We start from the raw sequence: 4,762 nt of genomic DNA on the forward strand, positions 1-4,762 counted from the left end.
GCGGTCGCGCCCTTGGAGATTTAACACGGTGCGTTAGGCTATCTGATGTTGGCATGTCATACATAGTCATCACTTAGTCACTCATACTACAACAAGGTTGGCTATAAGGTTGGCTATAAGTGTATTTTTTTACTCCTCTCTATCTCTTTCTTCGTACTCCCTCCGTCCCATAATATAAGAATGTTTTTGACACTAGTGTAGTGCCAAAAACGTTCTTATATTATGGGACACAGGGAGTACTAGTATTTATTGCATTTGCCAAGGAGTGACCTCTTCCAATGAAATGGTGTTGCTAAGTTTGCTTCATTTAATTAGCTATAGACTCAAAATTGTCATTTCACCTAGGTACACGCGCTTAGCACCGTTTCTTCCTTGGGTCACCAAAGTAGTCTCTCTCTTCTTGATTAACTTGCCACATCAGACTTTATGCCTATGTGGCAAGCTTAAGCACCTGTAGGAGCAAGTAAAAGTAAGTACAATAGTGCGCTTTACATGGCATTTTTGCATATGTGGAGGAAAGAGAGGCAAGGAAAAAGTGGACAAGTGGGCTCTCATGCAAGAGCCAGCCTCTACTACATGGTGGAACATTGGGAGAGGCACCTGTATGAAGGTGGTCAGGAATCAGGAGACTCACGCCAGTCGTAGCGCTGCAGTTAAAATGATAATGGCAAGTCAAATCACGGGGCCCCACCTGTCCAGCAGTAACTCGCTGTCAAATCACACAGCCCTACGTTTGCAGCAGCCTACTCCCTCGTCTTCTCGCATCTCTATCGAACCGACTAGGCGGAACTGCCCTGCCGCCTACCGCGCAGGAAAAAACCCGCCCTCGATTTTTAAATAGTATACATTATACTAATTTTGTATCCATGGATTGCGCCTGCGCCATGGAGCAAAGCGTTTAGAAAATAGAGGAGAGACGGTGATCTTGCAATAGAGAAGAGGGAGAGGCGAGATGGTGGTTTTGGAATGGAGATGATGGAGAGGGGAGGAGGTGGTTTTGCAATGGAGAAGATCAGAAGAGGGAGAGGCGAGACGGTGGTTTTGGAATGGAGATGATGGAGAGGAGAGGAGGTGGTTTTGCAATGGAGAAGAGGGAGAGGAGCGTGCGGCAGCGATTTAGGATTGGACGAGAGGGCCAGCGCGATGTGACTGGATCAAAATCAAAATCAATTTACCCTTCAATTAAGAAAGTGACCCCACATTAACTAGTCTCCCTTTTATTCTGGGTCATAATTGACAATGATTTTCACACATAAAATATATGTTATACATTGCAAAAATAATATAATTTGAAAGTACATTCAGATACGAACCAAACGATACAATTTTTGGTGACATGCATTCACATTTTGCTTGTCAAATACAGTACGTGGTCAAACTTTGACCCAAAATACGCAAAACAACAAAAAAATACTTCCAAGACCAGCATCGCTCTTCCGCTCGTATCCTCTTAAACCACCGCCGCTCCTCTCCTGTTCCAATCTAAATGCAGCACCGCTCCTCTCCTCTTCCATTTCAAAACCACTACCCCTCCTCTCCTATTCTAATCCAAAACTAGCGTCGCTCCTCTCCTGTTCTAATCCAAAACCAGCACTTCTCCTCTCCTCTTCCATTCAAAAACCACCGCCGGCGAGTGAAGGTGCTGTGGAGAAGTAGATCAATGAAGGAGTACAACCGATACATGAGGATCGCAGATGGCGACCCTATGAAGCTAGCTAGGATGTTGGAGATACAATCTTGGTTTGACAACAAGGACCAACTAGTGGCGACTGCGACATCCATGGCCAAATATCTTCAACAGAGCGAAAAGGAGGCGATACTCCCGGAGGGAGTCGCGCCGGAGTACATAGAGCTGCTCCTCTGGGCCATGGAGCAAATAGATTCACCGAGTTCGGTCGTGAGGGAGCGGTGGTGGGAGTATCGATCCCAGATGGAGCATCCACGAGAGATTGAAGGATCGAGCATCTACAGGGTGCCGTTTGTGAGGGTGTCCTGCCAAAGCGAGCCAATGGAGTCTTCGTCGACTGAACCCAATTGAAAGAGGAGAATAGCAGTTGGCTCGACGATGCTTCCCCGCCACCGTCTCCCTCGCCGTTCACATCGTCTCACGGGGTGGCTGTCTGCCACCAAGGAATAGGAGGGGGCTGCCCCCCAGCCCAATAGTCGGGCAGGTTGTGAATTGTCAGGAGGAGCTTAGGGTTGTCAGTATTTGCAGGTTGTGAATTGTGTTTTGTGTTGTGTATTTTGAGAGTACTTTCAGATATGAATGTCTTTTGAATTTCAGATTTGCAGTATTGAGCATATGAAGTATTTTATGAATTCTAGATATCTATTTTTAGCACTTAAAAAAATGTAGTTTCATAGGAGTATAAAAGTGCAGACAATGTGATTCTCAGAGAAGAAATTGCAAGTTTCAGTTTCAGATAAGAAACTGCAAGTTCAGTTTTAGATAAGAAACTGCAACTTTCAGAGGCAGAGCATTTATATTAACACGGCCTTTTCAAACAGGGTTAACATCATGTTGGAAGTTTTATTCATGGTCGAAAATGGAACTACCAGCCAGTTAACATCATGCTGATCAACATTCATGCATAGCACATCTTCATATGATGCACAGTCAAAATGCCCACACAATGTCGAGTGTGCGAAACACAGAGAAAATGAGGGACGAAGTTTTGGCAAGTGTTGGACGTGGTTTTGGGCTGCCACGTCTAGGCTTTCATTTTTAACATGCGCAGCCCACGACCTCGGATGGGAGGTCCATAGGCCTGTTTGTATTTTCTTAGGGCCGTCATGTATCGACCGGCCTATGGACCTCCCATCCGAGGTTTTATTTTTGGCAGCCCAATTTATGTATTTTTTTTGAAGAAAACGTAGAGGTCTGTTCTATTTTTCTATATAAGAATAGGAACGCCAGGTCCAACTTATGTTTCCCTTCTAACTATATTATATATATTTAAATTATTTTATATATTGACTGTTTAGTTCACATAATTGGCAAATAGATGACCGCTCTCGCGATCCCCTTCCCCCCGCCACCACCTCCACCCTCGCCACCGCCCCCGCCACTACCTCCACCCTCGCCGCCGCCATAGATCTCGCCGACACCCCCCGCCTCCTGACTCTGGGCACACCTGGCCCCCTCAGCAAGTCCGCTCGCGTGCCCCATGGAGTCCCCGACCATATCCACGGGGGAATGGCTGGAAGACATGCATATGTACAAGATGCATCTCCCACATGTCTACAAAGCCTTCCCGCAGATGCTCCAGCCGCTCAACTCCGCCGCGCCGGTGGTGCTGCGGGAGACTCGAGGGAGGAGATGGAGGGAGCGGGTGATGCGGATCCGCGACGATGCTCTCTCCTGGACCCAGTGCACGCGCGAATGGAGGGAAGCAGAGGAGGAAGCTGCGAGGGAGGAAGCCGAAGAGGGACCGAATCCGTTCTTTCACTCGCGCAGGTATGCTTGGATGTGCAAGGATCATGTGGATTGGGAGCTGCTGAATCTAGCCCTACAGATCTACTTCGAAGGAGATTTCTTGGAGAAGCACAGGATGCCCCACCCCAGGAAGCCGCCGATTGCGTTCGTTCAATGGGCGAAAGGAGAAGTGAATTCAGGAGATCCATACCGTGTTGCGAGATGGGAATGCTTGACTGGACTCATGCCCACCAGCACGCCACCAGAGCTGGAGCAGGTGGATCCCCTACCTTACCTCTCCCCCAAACCTATAGAAGATTGAAATTAGGCTTGCAATCTGCTTCAATTGAGCTGTCTGGTGGTTATTTCTGCTTCCTGAGAGACAACATCTGGCTGGAGGATGAGAAGGAACAAGGAACTCCGATGAATTTCCCCTATCACAATGGGGGGGAGCGCTAGTTGGGCAGTGGTACGGCCCACCTCCGCCCCAAATGGGGGCACAATCTGGGCAGGCTCCTGTAATTGCCCAAGATCAATCTACTGGTGGTTCTGACTCTCAGATTAGTTAGAAATCTCAAGGCAAGAATCAGCAAAAGAAGAGATGGGACATCCAGAAAACTGCTCATGACCCTGCTTCGGGCCTTATGGCATACTCTGACGTGATCTGCTACAACTATGGGGAACCAGGGCATCATTTTGATAAATGTGTCAAGCCCAAGAGTTGTTTTATCTGCAAAATGGTTACCCATAAAGTTGAGAATTTCCCTGTTAGAAGGAAAACCCACAGTTCTGCTAGATATGTTGGAAGTGCTGCTCCAGGATTAGGGTTCTACCACATAGACCCACATGATGAAAATGCTCAGTATCATGGCTCCCTGAAGAATGTGGGGATTGTTCTGGTAGAAGCTGGTGAAGTGACCAAGCAGGAACTTGCCACTGAGTTTGTAGACATTTACAAAACCAACTGGCCCTGGCCAATCAATGCCCTAGATGAGTGGACATTCTTGGTCAAATTCCCTCCTGAAATAGATGTAGTTCAAGTTGCTGGATACCCCTGTTTTGGTCTCAAAAAAGACAATGTTGTAGTCAATGTTGAAGTCTGGAAAGGCAGGATTGAGGCTGAAGAGGACCTCCAGGAAACTTGGATCAAGATCAGGAAATTGAACCCCCAAGTGGTGTGACTGGACTATGCTGGATCAAATCACTTCCACTCTGGGGGTCTTACTGGATGTGGATTGGCAGCATAATTTCAAGTCATTCTATGAAACTGTTAGGGTCAAAATCTTATGTAAAGATCCCTCCAAAATCCCTGCTGAAAGGCTTTTTGGAGTTGGGAACAAAATCTAC

The sequence above is a fragment of the Triticum aestivum genome, chromosome 7A (assembly GCF_018294505.1).
Source record: "Triticum aestivum cultivar Chinese Spring chromosome 7A, IWGSC CS RefSeq v2.1, whole genome shotgun sequence".
NCBI classification, from domain to species: Eukaryota; Viridiplantae; Streptophyta; class Magnoliopsida; order Poales; family Poaceae; genus Triticum; species Triticum aestivum.